The sequence below is a fragment of the Crocuta crocuta genome, unplaced genomic scaffold, assembly GCF_008692635.1.
Source record: "Crocuta crocuta isolate KB4526 unplaced genomic scaffold, BGI_CrCroc_1.0 scaffold41, whole genome shotgun sequence".
In the NCBI taxonomy this organism is placed as follows: domain Eukaryota; kingdom Metazoa; phylum Chordata; class Mammalia; order Carnivora; family Hyaenidae; genus Crocuta; species Crocuta crocuta.
In genome coordinates, this window is record NW_027529428.1 from 17536700 (window position 1) to 17554311 (window position 17612).

The following is a 17612-nucleotide window of genomic DNA, read 5'->3' on the forward strand; positions in this document are numbered from 1 at the left end:
GCCTGCTTTGGATTCTGTGTCTCCCCCTCTCTCTGACCCTCCCCTGCTCACGCTGTCTGTCTCTCTCTCTCAGAAATAAATTTTAAAAAAAACATTAAAAATAAAACGTAAAATAAAATGCTGCAGTGAAATAAATGTATTACAAAAGGTGGCAGCGAGCAGAAAAACAGAGGCTCAGAAGACAGGGTTGACACAGAAAATAAATATCAGAATGTTCTCTGACTGTAATAAAATTGGAAATTGGCAGCAAAAAGAAATTTGGTAAATCTCAACATATGTGGAAGTGAAAGAATTCACTTCTACATAACCATTGGGTCAAAAAAATTCACAAGAGATGGGGGGCCTGGGTGGCTCAGTTGGTTAAGCGTCTGACTTCCGCTTAGGTCATGATCTCCTGGTTTGTGAGTTGGAGCCTCACACTGGGCTCCGTGCTGACAGTGTGCAGCCTGCTTGAGATTTTCTCTCTCCCTCTCCTGTGCTTACTCTCTCTTTCTCTCAAAAGCAAATAAATACATTTAAAAAAACTTACAGGAAAATTTGGAAACTATTTTGAACTGAACAAAAATTAAAATATACTGTAATTTACAATGCAGTTTCTGCAGAGCTTAGAGAAAAACGTATGCATGTACATGCTTATATCAGGAAACAAGAAAAATCTCAAACCCACAACCTAAGCTTCCCTCCCAAGAAACTGGAAAAAAATGTAGTAAAAAGCTAGACTTCAGTTTTTGATGTTCGACTACTGATCATGTTCACACCTCACTGTTCCTCTTCCCCTCTGCCACCTTCTGGACAAGCTTCTAGAAAGTCCCAGTGCTGGGGTGCCTGGGGGGCTCAGTTAGTTAAGAGTTCAACTTGACTCAGGTCATAATCTCACAGTTCATGGGTTGGAGCCCTTGCATCAGGCTCTCTGCAGTCAGCACAGAGCCCATTTCGGATCTGTCTCCCTCTCTCTCTGCTCCTCCCCTACTCATGCTCTCTTTTTGTCTCTCAAAAATAAATAAACATTAAAAAAAGGAAAAAGAAAAACAAACTAAAAAGAAGGAAGCCCTGGGGCTCCCTCCTATGTGTCGATGGGAAGTTTAAACCACACCTAAAAATCTGCACCCAAGCCACAGACCCTAGCCCCTATTAGAGCCACAGGCCATTGTCCTCACCTCGTTTTCTCAAGCCCTTTCCATTCCTGCTCGGGTGCCGTCGCCTTTCCCTCTCGAGAAAGCATCATTATGATAACAAACATTTCGTTTTCTCACAGTGAATGTGGGTGGCATCATCTGTCAACATCCAGACGAAATTTGGGGTGTGGAGAAAATAAAAAGGTGCTCAGTGGATGTGAGGAATCCAATCAGTAGGACGTAGGCAGTCTGGATGAGAAGGGATGCGCCCAGAGTTAACTCTGAGGTGGGAGCCGTGGGTATGGCGCCTCAGAGGACCCCGGGATCGAAGAAACAGAGGACTCAGAGTTTCATATTAAGTGCCCAGTGTGGCATTTCCCCTGGAGCCTACATTGCAAGGTGGGAACCTCCTAACCACCATGATATCTCATCTCATCTCATCTCATCTCATCGCATCTCATCTCGTTTTCCTCTTGTCACAGACCAGCATTTGAAGAGTCCTCTAGAGGGAACTTCCTTTTCAGAGGTGAGGTGACTGCTCTCTGGGGAGTCATTTCTAACAGTTTAATCTCAGCTGCGAATATTTAGGTCAAGGAATCACATGGCTTGGGAAGGGGAGCCTGTGGGAACCCGATTTCCATGGATTGTCACCTTGCGCTTTGGACGCCCACCTCTCCCCTTTGCCCCGGCAGGGCCGTAGGGCCGATTGTGGGGGAGAAGTCATCGATGTGTCTTCACCGATAGAGTTTCATTGAAACGACACAAGAGTTATTTTATCTTTACAACCATTGATTCTATGCTTCCCAAGCAGATGTTTAGTGAAGATGGTCACCTTTTAGATGCTTGATACATGTACAAATATGTTCACGGCAACACTCAGGTGAAAAATGAGGCAATGATTTATTTCAGACGCTGGGCAATTGTCAAACAATATTAATGTCTGCAAATCAATAGAGGAGCGCAGAAGAATGGCAGCCAGGTCTGTGACACAGATGGTGTGTAATGGAGTCCATCTTTCATTGACTTAACCGCATTCCTCTGGTTCCTAATGCTTCTTCCCTTAGTAGGGATGGGCTTTGGTATGGCGTGTGCATAAGTAGATTTCTGACTTAACAGCTGCTGAGGGATGTGTGCTGACAGTGAACAGCCAGATGGTTATAGAGAGGCCCTTTGCATGAATGACAACTCTATGCAGAGGTGACAAGACATAGCCAAACTTTTCATATCCGTTTTAGAAAATCAGAGGAAATTGGGCCCCTGGGTGGGCGTCACACTTCTTCCCAGGTCATGATCTCATGGCTTGTGAGTTTGAGCCCCATGTCAGGCTCTGTGCCAACAGCTCAGAGCCTGGAGCCTGCTTTGGATTCTGCATCTCCGTCTCTCTCTGCTTCTCCCTTGCTCGTGCTCTGTCTCTCTCACATTCAAAAATAAATAAACATTAAAAATTTCAAGAAAAAAAAAGAAAATTAGAGGAAACCGAGAGCTTACAAATAACATGGACGGAGACTAAAAACTGGCTGAACCTAGTGAATGTTTGGCTAATCAGTGATCTAGGAAAATCCAAGTCAAGGTGCAGTTAGAAGGAGCCATGAAGCCAAGCCGAGACTGGAAAAGCCCTGGCCAGTGTAGCCACACCACTGAGACAGGTTTAGGGGTCAGAGCAGATAGAGCCTCAGGGAACACACCAGGCTGAGAGCAGAGCCTCACTCCACGGGCTCAGTTGAGCCAAGGGCAGTTGGAGGAGCCTTCTTGTGCAAGTTGGAAGCCAGCCTCAAGGAGACACTGCTGGTGTTGAAGGGTCAGCCCCCTGTCATCCAGCAGAAAAGGGTGAGTCCATTCTGCAAGAGAGGACAAACCTGCATGAGGCTCCAAGCTTTCCCTTCTGTGAAATCTGCATGCCAGTCAGTTCCAGGGAGGATTCACAGCCTCAGCTTCCGAATGACAGTCTCCAGGGCACAGCGCCCAGGAACCTACATGTAAAGCGCACACCCTGTTCTATTCTTCCGCCCCTGTATTTAAAAAAAAAATTTAATGTTAATTTATTTTTGAGAGAGAGAGTGAGAGAGAGAGAGAGAGAGAGAGAGAGTGCAAGGGAGGGGCAGAGAGCGAGATGCAGAATCCAAAGCAGGCTCCAGGCTCCAAGCTGTCAGCACAGAGCCTGATGTGGGGCTCAAACCCACGAACTGCAAGATCATGACCTGAGCTGAAGTCAGGTGCTTAACCGACTGAGCCACCCAGGCGCCCCCTTCTGCCCCTGTATTTAAAGAATGCTAGGGTTTATTTGAGATCCAGAAGACAAGGATAACCATTTGCCTGAATTCATTAACTTAAAAAAATCAGTCCTAGAAGTTACTTATCAAAACAGATTACATATTAAGTCATTTGTAAGGAATTTAAGAGATACACACAGTACATAAAATTCCCAATGCCCAGAAGCTAAATCAAGACATAATGAAGAAGATCAGGAGAATATCAGCATCTGAAACCATATGTTTTCATGCAAAGAAAAGCAAAGTTTAGGGAAATAAAAGCGAAAGAGATGCCGAAAGCAAAAGAAAAGAAAACTCAACTTTATATTTTGTGTGAGAGTGATAAATAACTCTGACTGCCATTCAAAGAAAAAGATAATAGTAAAACACTTTTAACTTGGCAAACTGAAGAAACTATAAATCACTCATTCACAGATCCTACCCAAACTAGGAAATTAACGACGTGTAGTTTAAAGAAAAGTTCACAAAGGACTAATTACTTTCTGGATGAATATTTAGTTATGATTAAATCCAGTTTTTAATGCCTGATGAATTATGTTGAAAAATACAATGCTTTCTAAAATCACTTCACTTAATAAAATTTGAGGTTCACAACCTCAAAAATTCATCTAGAGACAGTTTATTGCAAAATGGAACACAGAAGACCGAGTCAGATAAGTGATGAAAACACAAAGGTTTATTTACGTGAAGTTAGACAATCAAGAGAAACATGAACACAATTCGATGTCACTGATTAAACATCAAAAGCTTTAAGTTTTCTAAAAAGAAATTAGGACTCTGTACCAGAGAGATAGTGCCCCATAGGATTTTTTTCTTTCAGAAGAAATTTCTGAGCCATATTTTATTCTGAAATGTACTATTTATAACCCAATCTAAGCTTCTGGTAAAATACTTTTTTCCATAATAAATCATCATTTATTATTAAGTTATAGTTAATAAATTATCATTTATTAAAATAAAGTGGAATGGAAACGCATAGGTCTTTTTTTTCTTAAGAGCCCAAATCACCAGAATAACTTTTTAAAAGTTTATTTATTTTTGAGAGAGAGCATGAGCAGGAGAGGGACAGAGAGAGAGAGAGAGATTGAGAATCCCAAGCAGGCTCTGTGCTGTTAGTGCAGAACCCACCATGGGGCTCAGTCTCACAACTGGAAGATCAAGACCTGAGCCGAAATCAAGTCAGATGCTTAACCAACTGAACCACCCAGGAGCCCTGGAAATGTGTAATTCTTAATAGTTACAATATTTTGATAGAATTAGTGGTGGAGTTCTGAATTACAGACTTAATCATTCAAGTCTTCTTTTTTAGAACTTTGACTATATTACTTTTTCTTAGCCTGGATGGAGGCTTATGCGTTTTATTGATCTTTTCAAAGAATCAACTTTTGATTTCGTTGATTTCCTGTTGATTTCTTGCTCTCACTTTCATTGATTCTTGTTCTAATTTTTATTATTCCTTTTTCTCTTCCCTACTTTGATTTAACTTACTCTTCTTTTTCTAGTTGATTACGGTGAAAACTTAGATTACTGATTTTTAGATATTAGATCTAAATATAGATCTATCCAGATTTCGATTTTTAGATCTTAGATCTTTCTTCTTTGACATACTCATTGAATGCTATAAATTTCCTTTGAAGCACTGCTTTTGTCGACACTGTAAACTTTTATAAGTTGTGTTTTCATTTTTCCTTCCCTCAAAATATTTTAAAATTTTCTCTTAAGATGTCTTCTTTGGCCCATGTGTTATTTAGATGTGTGTTGTTGAATCTTCAGGTATTCTAGGCTTTTCCAGCTACCTTTCTGTTATTGATTTCTAGCCTAATATCATTATGATCTGAGAATAGACATTGTATGATTTCCATTTTTTAAGAATTTTGTTAAGGTGTGTTTTATGGCCCAGAATGTGGTCTGTCTTGGTGACTGTTCCACGTGAGCTTGAGAAAGGGGTGTGTTTTGGTGCTGTTAGATGAAGTGGTTCATAGGTGTCTGATATGTCCAGCTGATCGATGATGTTGTTGATTTCAGTTACATCATTACTAATTTACTGACAGATCCACTTCTAACAGACAAGTTTCGGTGTCTCCAACTCCAGTAAATCCACTTATTTTATCTTATTCTCCTTTTGTTCCATCAGTTTCTGCCTCACATATTTAAATGCTGTAAAACACACTTTGTCATTATGCGATGCTTTTCTTTCTTTTTTTTTACAGTTGATTTCTTTATACTTTCTACACCCAACACAGGGCTCAAACTCACAATCTCGAAATCAAGTGTCTCGTGCTTTAACGACTGAGTCAGCCAGGCACCCCGGTGCTTTCCTTTGTTCCTGATAACTCTGAAATTAATACAGCTACTTCTGTTCTCTTTTGATTAGTGTTAGCAAGGTCTATTTATCTTCATCTCTTTGTGCTTAATCTATATGTCTTCGTATTTAAAGTGGGTCCTTTATAGACAACATATAATTGGGTCTTGGGTTCTGATCTACTGACAGTCTGTGCCTTTTGATTATTGATACAGTTGGATTAATATCTACCGTATTTTCTACTATTTTCTATTTGCTGTCCTTGTTCTTTGTTCGTGGTTTTGTCTTCCATTCTTTCTCTGCATTGTGTGGCGTAAATATTTAACATGATTCCATTTTCTCTCCCTTCTTAGCATATCAATTATACTTACGCCCTCTCCTTTTTTTATTAATAGACTTCTATTTCTGAGTCATTTTTACTTTTATTTTTTTACTTCAATCATTTTTAATTGGCTTTGTCATATTTGTGCCTTTTATTGTAAAACCACCCTAGATCTCTTTTGGAATTAAGTAGATACAAACAACAAATAAACATATGGGCAGAATCAGGCTAATATATTTATTACATATCAGAAAATGAAAAGTCAGCTCTTTTAATCCAGGGATAAATTAAGAGGAAAGAAATCACATTTAAAATTAAAAACACATTTAAAAAATGCAAATATTAAGAATGGTATTGCAATTGTATCCTGACTTTATTTGATTTATGCCATCCTAGAGACTGAATTACAGAGTCAAGAGAAAGACCAGAGCCAGGGAGAGGAGTCTCAAAACCCCAAGGAGCAGAGAGTATCTAGTAGTGTCAAAGTGTTCAGATAACCCGAAAAATCAGGACTGAAAATGGGGCAGTGGACAAGGCAAATAGTGTGGCCCTCTCCGGGAAGAGGGCCATTCACAAGCCTGTACAGAAATTTGATGTTGTTCCTACAGGGACAGTGTCTGCCATGTTGGAAACTTTGCTGTAGCTCCATTCCCTTGGAAGAAGTACAGAGAAAGTACCATTTTGTCTTAATTAAACCCATGCTATTCAGGCTTTTCCCACTTTCTATGAATTTGGCTCGTATTTATAAAATACTAGAACTAGTACCCAAGTAAAACTGATGCAAGAATTTCCAATGATAATGCACAATTTTGAAAGACTTTGAGGCTTACCACACTAAGATAAGATAAACGAAGACCATTTTATTTCGTTGGATTATTTATTATTTGTTATTTAAATAATTATTTAAATTGAAAGTTGGTCTCTATTGGGGTTGTATAGAAGGTGTATGTCCAAGTTCCTTGGTATATACATCGGGGGGAATGAAGGGAGAGAAAAAGAAACATCAAGGGCTTCCAGTTCAATTCAGTGGGTTGTAATGTTAATTCTCTCACCAAATCTTTTTAAACCTTTTATAATGTTTATTTATTTTTGAGAGAAAGAGAAACAGAGCACAAGTGGGAGAAAGGCAGAGAGAGAGGGAGGCACAGAATCCGAAGCTGGCTCCAGGCTCTAAGCTATCAACAGGGAGCCCGACCCGGGGCTTGATCCCACGAACTATGAGATCATGACCTGACCCGAAATCAGATGCTTAACCAATTGAGTCACCCAGGCGCCCCTCACCCAATCTTTTTTAAAAGGACAACAAATGGATTTTAAGAAAGACACATACTCACAAGACTATAGTAAAAAAGAGAAGATACAATTTTGCAAGCGATAAAACGAACCCAAAGAAACCAATCTGAGACTGGCAGGGAAAGAGCTGAGGACGCACACATGCGCACTACAGAAGTCCCCCGAGTCTGGGGAAGTTGGGGACAGCCGTGTCCCCGCACGGGCACTCCAACCAGCCCTGCAACAAGGCCCCGCCCCAGGGAATGTTGCTCCCAGGTTTGGGCTCATCCAAACTCACAGCATCTACCTGTTCACATTGGCCATTTTCTCTCTGTCAGAGGCGAGGGGGTTACAAGGGACGGGAACGCCGGGCGGCAGAATCCTTGGAGGCCATCCCGGAGGCCGCCCACCTCAGTATCGCCTTCCTGAGGGAGAGTCTCTGTGTGCAAAGACCGTCTTTGGTAAGAGGTAAGAATTAAGTGAAGTCAGCCTTAGAAATGAGAAATGTTAAATGTAGTTTTCAGAGTTTTGTCCGAGATGGAGACTGGAGAAAATAATAGAAAAATGCATTCATGCAAAAAATGAAGATGTTTCGAAAAGCCTGCAGTATAGGTTGTTGTTACTCACCTGACTGATTTCTTCCACTGAGATCAATGGACTGACTTTCAGACTCCCAGACTCCTGAACGGCTGTTTTCAGAGGTATAGATAAAAGTTCCAGGTTTGCGAATGCTGTTTGGGCTCAACGTCTCTTGATGTGTTGACATCGTTCAATTATTTTCATTTATCATTCTGCTATAAAGGCAGATAATATTGGACTGAAGTTGATGAGGTGATTAATAACCTTGCTTGGTATGTGTTAGTTAATTATTACTGCTGTGATATTACCCACTATTTAAAAAAAAAAACCTCATTATGTTCCTAAGCATCAGGTAAAACTTTCCATTGTTATTCTAGAAAATGCTATGACTTTAGGGATAGAGAGATAACTGAAGAAAGGTGATTTATTAACACAGTTACTTCTACTATCTGTATCAAATAGACCTAAATTTGATTTTGATTTATTTACCCTGATCCGTTTATTCAGTGAGAATTTTATGTAGTTTCGTTTTAAGGCAACAACCTCCTTTGTGAGGAAAAAATCCTCTCTAGTTAAAAATCAGCTGTTTCACACAATCTCTTCCAATTCTGACTACACCTTAAAAAGCCATTATATAACTCTGACTGTATGTGTAGTTTTTCAAATAATTTGTACCTTACCTATAAGATATTAAATAATGTTCACTATGTTCTGTAGTATTTCTTTCATATATTTTAAGTACTACACTCACATAATATTTTATTCTAATGCTCTCCACAGAGATGTTTTGGTTAAATGGATAGGTAACAAAATGTAGTTATCCATATATTTCTATGTAGCACTTGTAATAAATAGATCTTGATGGGTCCCTTATCTGATAGATAATTAATAATGAAGTAAGAACTTTAAAAAAATTTTTTTTTAATTTCTGAGAGAGACAGAGAGAGAGAGAGAGACAGAACAAGAAATCTACTACTTAAATCTTACGTTTTTGTGCTGTGCGTCCATGAACCTCCATAAGGGAAGAATCTTCATTACACTGCCTAGCAGAGCTTAGAGCAGAGCCATGAACTGAGGGTAGGACAACAGTGTATGGCCTTGAACTCTGAGTATTCGCCTCTGGTTCAGACCATCGGCTTTAGCATGTCTGACGTGGTGCTGAGATTAGCTGAGCAAACAGACAAGCCCCCAGCTTCAGACCCCCTCTGCCTGGACGGCTCGGTTTTGCCCCTTGTCAGAGTGAGACCTAAAGGCTGATCCGTTCTTCATTGTGGCTTTGCTCGTATCCTCCTTGGAGAACTCACAAAGCTAGAAGAAAGTGCTCTGTGAATCACGTGGGCTCCACTGTTGTAACTAATGACTTCATATAACAAATGATGTTCTGTTTTAAAGGGCAGCATGGAGTCCGCACATTCTCTGTGAGATCTTACTCACCGAAACCTGCATACAGCTGTAGAGGTAGCCAGCTGATGTATTAAACAGAAACAAGAAAAGAGATGGGGGGAAGCATTATTTCATCAGTAGAATGATGGATGAATACACAGAAGATTTCTGAATTCATGTATTAGTTGTAGCAATTTTTTGGTGGAGTCTTTTAGGTTTTCTACATAGAGTATCACGTTGTCTGCAAATAGTGAAAGTTTGAACACTTCCTTGATGATCCGGATGCCTTTTATTTCTTTTTGTTGTCTGATTGCTGAGGCTAAGACTTCCAGTACCATGTTAAATAGTAATGGTGACAGTGGACATCTTTGTCTTGTTCCTGACCATGGGGGAAAGGCTCTCAGTGTTTCCCCATTGAGGATGATAATGGCTGTGGGTCTTTCGTATGTGGCTTTTATGATGTTGATCAATGGAATAAGAAGATGTGGNAGGACAGATTGGAGGCTCGCTGATGAACTTGGGACATGCAGTTGTGTGAAGTTAGTTCTTAGCTCGAACCCGTTTATGATGCAGGCTGACATATTTAAAAGGAGAGTTCTTCGAGCTTTTCAGCATAAAGCCATCCAGAGAGGAAAAGATCTTGAAAATTTGGAGGCCAGGTGTCAGCAACAGGGAAGAGGGACAGATCGACAAAGAGGAGAGGGAAGGAGAACGGCCCATCTAGGAGGGAGTGGTTCGCAGAAGAGACCTCACAGCCTGGTGGAGGAGGGCTTCGGGAAGCGAGGAGGCCATGCTCTGCAGGAGGGACTTGCTGGTGAGGATGGGTTCTGTCTGAGACGGAACGTGTGGCCCATTTCAGGTCAGAAGAGCAGCGGGTGTCCCCCTCACTGCTTTGTCCACAGCCACAACCAGCTTAGGGAACAGCTCGGAGACTGAAAACCAGAAAGAGAGCAAGCAATGCAAAAGGCACTCAGCGAGATGCGCTACCTTACAGCCATCGCTAAGGAGAACCTGCCGTCAAGCCACAGAGACCACCCGAAGGGTCTGGCTTTACTTGGCAAAGCCTGGTTGCCTGGGCATTGGAAATTAGGCAGGGGAGAGGCACTGTGGGAGAAATAATGAGAAGCAGAGCTTCTTCCCGGCAGAGAAAACCTCTCACAAAGCAGAAGAAAAAGAAAGTATCCTTATTACTGAGTAAGCCCTGAGCTACACACCATGGACAGACTGCTAAAGATTGCCAAGACAGAAGGAAGTTTCACCTTCCAGGATAAGCCCTGGAAGACGAGAACTGGACGGCACAGTCGGCCACAGGCAGCTCATCCCACACACAACCGGCAGTCGGAGTGGCGGCCATCTGTGTTGTTAGCCAGCTGCCTTTACGCAGAGGAAAGCTAAACTGCTCGTGCCTTTATGAAAAGAGACGGTTTTAACACCTTGAGCCAAGAAGTTCAGTCAGTCTCCTATCTTCTCTCTGGGACAGGGCGATGAGACATGATTGTCCTTGGAGGTTACATTTTACAGATGGCTCCCGGGTCCCTGAGAAACACTTCTTTGGGTTGTCATTTAGCAAGAAGCTTGTTTAGGCGTTAGGAGGATTTACATACATCTCAAAAGCGAAGAGCAAGAATCTCTAATTACAAGTTTTCAAAAGTAAGTTTTCTCAGAAAAGGGAGGGAGAACGTTCTTCTTCTCTCTTTGGCACCAGGACCAGCTAAAACGTCTTTTTAATTGGTATTTGCCCTACAGGACGGCACCTGAGCATCTGAGGTTTGACTCCCCTAACAGAAAATTTCCAGGCCCTCAAAGGCCCCCAAGCATGCTTTGTTTGCCCCAGAGGGGATTATATTCATTTTTTAAACTTTGCTGTCAAAATTTAAATATCAGAAGATATTTTGCACATGAAATCCAGACTTCCTGCGTCTCAGAAAACTCAGAGTGTTTTGCAGCAATCAGCTGGAGCTAAGATTAAAATATTAAAATGTCATCCCACTGTTATTTCAAAGGGAATGTATTTACTGCTAATGAGCTACACGCTAGGCTAAAATCTACATTGCACAGCACCAGGGACGATGCCATTTCTAGATACAATAAAAGCGATCATTTGTTGAGCACCTGTCATGGGCCATGCTGTTTTAATCATCTCCTCTTCACCCCGTTGGTGAGGGATTCTTGCCCTAGGGTGATGGGGATGGCCACACAGAGGGCACCAGATACATGTGATTGACAGCAGCTTTGGTCACGCAGACTCACAGCCAGAACAGGGGACAGCAGTGCACACAGCACTCAGGGCCACACAGGACGTACACTCAGGAGCAGAGCGAGCCAGCAGGCGGAGGGAGGGGGGCATCTTTTTGGGGACAAGCGAGTGGGGTACCCCCAGTTCTCATGGGAGGATGAGATGGGCTGGTCTGAATGATCCTGCAGTCTGGCAGGGAGCTGGTACCTGTTACTGAGGCAGAAGCAGCCATCTTGCCTGGTCTACTGGATGAAGAGGATTTTGCCGGGTGGTGCCCTACTCACAGGTGCAGAGTGCAGAGGGGGGCTTGGGGTCGGGCCCTCCGAGGCCCTGCCAGCTTCACATATCACTCAGTAATAATATTAACTTTAGAACCTATCACCACACATGCGTATGGACTGTTTCATTGCTCATAGCCCCTCCATGACGCAGTCCTGAGCTTTCACCCACTTGACAGATGACGAAGCGGAGTCTTGGCAAGGAGGAGATTGAACCACAATCACTACTGGCTACAAGGAACTAGGATGAGTCAGGGTCTAGGGCCAGGGCTCCAACTCCTACCCAGTAAAGCTGATAGAATGACATTGTCCCCTGAGTTACATTGGAGCAAATCACTCGTCTCTATTATTTAATCTTTCCGTTGTATTTTGGGGTGCTTCAATTGTTTACTGAAAGTAGGGTTTGACTTCAGTGAATCAAAGTGAAATGAAATTCTTACAATGTCTTTAGTAATAAACTAGCAATACCACCTTTAATAATACTCTAAGTAAACATAAACAGATAAAAATTAGAAAAACTGTCTTTGCCTGTTGAGGTAAACAGGTTTCCAGAATAAGGCGTTTGGTGTTTGGATTCCAAAAACTGTTTTTACCTCTTTTGAGCAAAGACTTCTACAGGACGAGGCGAGCGCTGATCTAGGATTGGGTTCGTGGAATGACGATTTCAGAATGCTGAGTGTTCCCAAGAGAAGCTGTCGTGAAAAATCGAGAAAGACTTTGAAGTGGGTAAAAAAGATTATGGGGTGTCATGTCTAACGCATTGTCAGTTACCTCTGTCTTTGATTCAGCTATTTTGTAACGCTGCGAGTTGTACAATTTTTACAGTAATGCAAATATTTGTATCCTTAGAAATGTAAATTTGTCTTTAGAAATGCAATTGAAGATTGTCATGTAGACATTGAGCAGCTTTGCATCTATTTTATACATTTATGTTAGCATTCCTGATGACCTGTAAATGTGTGTGTGTGTTTTGAAATCTCCTTTTAACCACTTGTAACATTTTACTGGCTCCCTTGTGCTAAATAAAATCTTGGATGTATGTTTATTTTGTATTTATAAGAGTCATGATTTACCCCTTTGGTTTTTAGAAAGTATCATTTAACACAACTAGCTATTAAACCGTTGCCTTCGATCATTGAAATTACATGACACAAGTCCCTGGAATGGATGTAAGTTAAATTTGTCTGAGAAAAGATTAGTCTGCAGTTTATCAGAAAACTAGATTCTATTTGGTGTTTGAAACGTGTGAAAACGAGTTCTGGGTCTTAAAAATGAGTATCTAAGAACCAAAGTCAGTGAGGCACACGGGAGGAGGAACTTGGTCCTTAGGAAGTGATAATGACCGTCCTGTCAAGCCACATGCGTGTAGGCGTCAAAAGTAGTCATCACTCTCTATGGGAATCAGCTCAAAGGAAGAGGCTAAGTCAGACACACAGTCCTTCCCGCTGACATAATCACATGGCTACGGTGTCCTCTCTTCCTCTGGGCGCCCTGGGAAGGTGCTGGGCTGCATGTTCACATGGCTGCTCTTCCCCATCTGTTCCCTGCACATACAGTGTGTCCTTGACCTCCCAGGGTCTGGCTTAGGTGGCCATGATGGATTGACCGAATGGCCTCATGGGGTAAAGGCAGTCCAGGCGCAGTGTTCTGGTTACTTTTCATTTTAATTTAATTTCAAACTTATGGAAGGGTTTTTAAGAGTAAGACAAAAAAAATTGCCCCTTCCCCCTATTCCTGTTGCTGTTCTTTGTTTTCTGGATTCCAGTTTTGTGTCTGCTCCCTCTTCCTTATTTCCTCCCTTCTGTATTTCCAGACTGCAAGCCATGCTCTCGCCCCGCACCCTACAAGGATCAAAATCAGAATATTTAACTCAATGCAAGACCGTTGTCTGACTTACTATCCTTAGTCTGATGTTGTCCATGTCACCAAAGGTGTCCTTCATAAGTATTTGTTTCCCTGTTCCAGGACCCAACGTGAGATCACAGGTTGTCATGATTCTTTTAGTTTCCTTCCATTCAGAATAGCTCCTCCACCTGCATTTGTCTTTCTTGACCTTGACGTTTGTAAAGACTGCAGGTCATTCTGCAGAGGGCCTTCCGTTTGGTAACTGTCAGATGTTTCCTCATGATTGTCAAGACGCTGTGCATTTTAGAAGTAACAACACAAAACTGATGCTTCCTGCTCAGTACACCAGTTGAGGAGGCACGCTGTGCCAGTATGTCCCTGTACTGATCACCCGTTTCAGGTCAAATAAATTTGAATTGTTTCATATGTACAGTGGGGAAAGTTTAAGGATCTCATAATTAATCATCTTTTTTAAAAAACATTTATTTATTTTTGACCAGAGACAGAACATGAGAAGGGGAACGGGCACAGAGAGAGGAAGACACAGGATCTGAACTAGGCTCCAGGCTCTGAGCTGTCTGCAGAGCCTGAAGCGGGGCTCGAACCCATGAACAGTGAGCTTATGACCTGAGCCGAAGTCAGACAGCTAACCAACTGAACCACCGCGGCGCCCCTCGTGATTAATCATCTTTATCAGACATGAGAGGTAGGGTCATTTGACATCAAAAACGGCACTTGATGAATCTATACTATGTGCAAGAGGAGCTCAGTTCTCCTGCCCTGGAGGCTTGTGAACATGGCTTCCAGGCGTCACGTGGAAGACATGGTGATGGGCGCATTCTTCATTCCTGCCGAGCGCACACCAGGAACGCTGTCTGGCCAGGTTTAGCATATGTACACCACCAAAGTGAACGATTGCCTCTCTCTATGCAGAATAACAACCCGAGAGTAAATGGAACAATTTTTCACTCTAATGAAAGCTTCACAAAGCTGGCTTCTTTTATTTTTTTCACTTATCTTTTTTTTCCTTTCCTTCCTTCGTGCTTTCTTATCTTTGTTAGTCTTTCATTCTTTCTTTCTAGCTATTTCTTCAAAGTCAAACACTCTTAAAAATACAAGGATAAAGCCAAAATACCACCTGCTGCCTATACGTATGCAAATCAATTACAATATGAAAATAGATTGTTCTACTGTTGTCTTTAAAAACAATTCTTAAGTTTTGCTGATTTGCACTGCATTTACTCTGCAAGACAAATAGTGGTTGTATTAATTTTGATTTAAGATGATCTATTTTGTTCTGATTGAGTCTGAGAAGCAATGAGTCTTTAGTCAGTATGTATCATGTAAGACTGTGATTTCACCACGAAAGCCTAGCACAGCCACTTTCCTCTTATTTATAAAATATTAATTAAAAGTAGTCAAATATATTTTGCTTCCAACAGTGTGTAGAGAGACAGAATTAGTTTTCCAAGGTACCAATTTTGAGCATGTTAAATAGCTAGATAGTCATGAAATTTTATGCAAATAATGGTTAGGAGCTAACTCATAGGATATTATATATGACATACCTAAAAGTGGATATAAATTACACTCTGCTTTCTGGTGGTATCTGGGGAATGAATTTCTGATTTAATTAGTTCTGTAATCTCTGTCTCAGAATTTGTAAGTGTTTAAAATCATCCAATGGTTGCAGATCACTTTCAGCGGATAGAACTTGATTCAATTTAGTGTCTAACATTTTGAAAACAATTTTGAGCCAAATATTATATAACCACATGTGAGTCATCTTCTTTAAACTTTTTGTTAATACTCTTTGAAACACAACCATTTGAGGTTGTAAGAGGAAACATCTTTCTCTATGTTATAAAGCATAATGCATTTCTCATTAATTTCATATAAATCATAGTTCCTTGTATTTCAAAAGTAATTATTAATAGGAAACACTGTCTTACAAAGGGAAGAATGTGAGGTTCAATCTTTTTTATGCACTCACATTAAGAAACCGCTGTGCTAGGGGCCGCCTGGGTGGTTCAGTCGGTTTAGTGTCTGACTTCGGCTCAGGTCATGATCTTGAACCCCACATCAGGCTCTGTGCTGACAGCTCGGAGCCTGGAGCTGCTTCAGATTCTGTGTCTCCCTCTCTCTCTGCCCCTCCCCTGCTCACACTCTGTCTCTCTCTCAAAAATAAATAAACACTAAAAACAGACAAACAGAAAAAGACACCACGGTGCTTTCAGACCAGAGTTTCAGGGAAATTTCCCTGTGATGACATAAACATACATACACAAATATGTATATTTCCATTTCCATTGTCCCTGTCTCCTAACCGCTGTGCTGTTGCAAACACACTGTAAGATGTTTTGGGGAAAATCTCTTTGAGATCCCAAGGTAAAATTTGAAGTTCTTTCTTTCACAAACTTAGGTCTATAACCAAGTCAAACTTGGCAATGGCTTTCACAGAGATTGACCAATGTTATGAGCACTAAGCAGGACTTTTCAGTCACTCAGTGAGGCCAGCCTCTGCTTTTAGGGCCACATGTCAGGCTAAGGAGTTGTCGGACTCGCTCTGTTTCTCCACCTTCTGTTTGTTCCTGCGCCCATCTGCTGTGTGACGTCCCACCTGCCTCAGGACAAACGGCATGCAGTGGGACGTAGGAATTGAGGTTAGCTGCACGGGTCACCTGCTTCTGTCTGTCTAGATTTTTTCTAACCAGCTGGTTACCAGTTGGTAAAACAGTCACCATGTCATCGTGAAAGAGACAGAGAGAAATACAGAGAATCCTTGGCCCTGATGACATGTGTCTTTTTTTAAATGCTAGGAGTCACCTATTTTTAGTGTATGTGCTGCCAAAGCGAGCACTGAATGTTAGGAGTCACCTAAAAAGATTGTCCAGGGGAAAGCTGTCTCCCCGGGCATGGTAGAAACACAGGAGCAGGCGTTGCATCAAGGAAGGGATGGAGGATGAGTGTGTATGTGTCTGTGTATGTGTGTGTGGGGTGTGTATCAAGTGTGTGTGTGCGTGTGTGTGTGTGTGTGTGCACGGTGTGCATGGGATGTATGTGGCTGGTGTGTATGGTGTGTGTGTGTGGTTTGTGTGGTGTGTATCATATATGTATGGGTATGTTGTGTGGTGTGGGTTTAGGGAGGCGTGTGTGCCCAGATTTTATTTTAAGCTACTTTGTGACCTTTTCGGTAGACGTTAGAGAATAAACCTATCCTTACTTCCATGCCATGTCATCTCCCATACAAATCATTCCAGTTGCTCTGGTATTAACTGCTGGTAGTTCTAATTACTCTAAACTTTAGTGCCTGGGTCCAGGCACAGGCAGGAAACCTCCTTCATTAACTTCACCCAAAGAAGTCCAACTTGGCAAAGCCGTGACGAGTAGAAGACAAAGGCCGCTGGGCCTTCCAGGTCTTTCCTCCATCTCGCCTGCTGGTGAACAGATCGGACCCAGACTGTGTGCTCCTCACAAGCGTGCTTGTGGCCTGGCCACACTCGAAGGGGGTGGTTTGAATGGTTTTCCGACAGGTGGTCTCCAAGCACCTCCCCTGGGGGGAACTGGCCAGCTACGCACTAGGGCTGAGACCCCACCAGGGCTCCCTCCCAGGACGGAGCTGGAGAAACCGGGAGCCCCCATGTCTTGGCATCTTATTTCGATTTCTTTTCCGACCTGTGCCCTCTGTTAATACATTTCGTACAAAATGTATATGTGTGTAAAATCTATCGGGAAAAATCCTTGGGGATTGCAGTGCGCAGCCTCTGTGATGCCTGCCGACCTCCTGCATTTCCCAGCACAACCCCCAGCCTTGTGCAGGCTCCTCCCGCTAAGTGTGAGCCGGACCGCTCGCTTCCACAAGCCAGACACAGCAGAAGCGAGCGGGTGTCCCTTCTGATAGTCCGTCACAAGAAGCCAGGAATGTCTAACTGCGGGCCTTCTCCGCTGGCCCTGGGGAAGGTCCCCACAGCCAGCTCGGATGCAGAACCTCTGTGGCTGGCATGGTGCCA

The 17612-nt window shown here is 42.3% G+C and overlaps 1 long non-coding RNA gene across 1 annotated transcript; it reads right to left on the reverse strand.

The window, feature by feature from the left end:
* Positions 1–3016: 3016 nt before the first annotated feature.
* LOC144227641 (uncharacterized) lies at positions 3017–9112 on the reverse strand. Its single transcript, XR_013333989.1, has 3 exons — positions 8848–9112; positions 7909–8075; positions 3017–3124 (listed from the first exon to the last, which is right to left on the reverse strand). It is a non-coding gene; the product is annotated as an uncharacterized LOC144227641 (long non-coding RNA).
* Positions 9113–17612: the final 8500 nt, after the last annotated feature.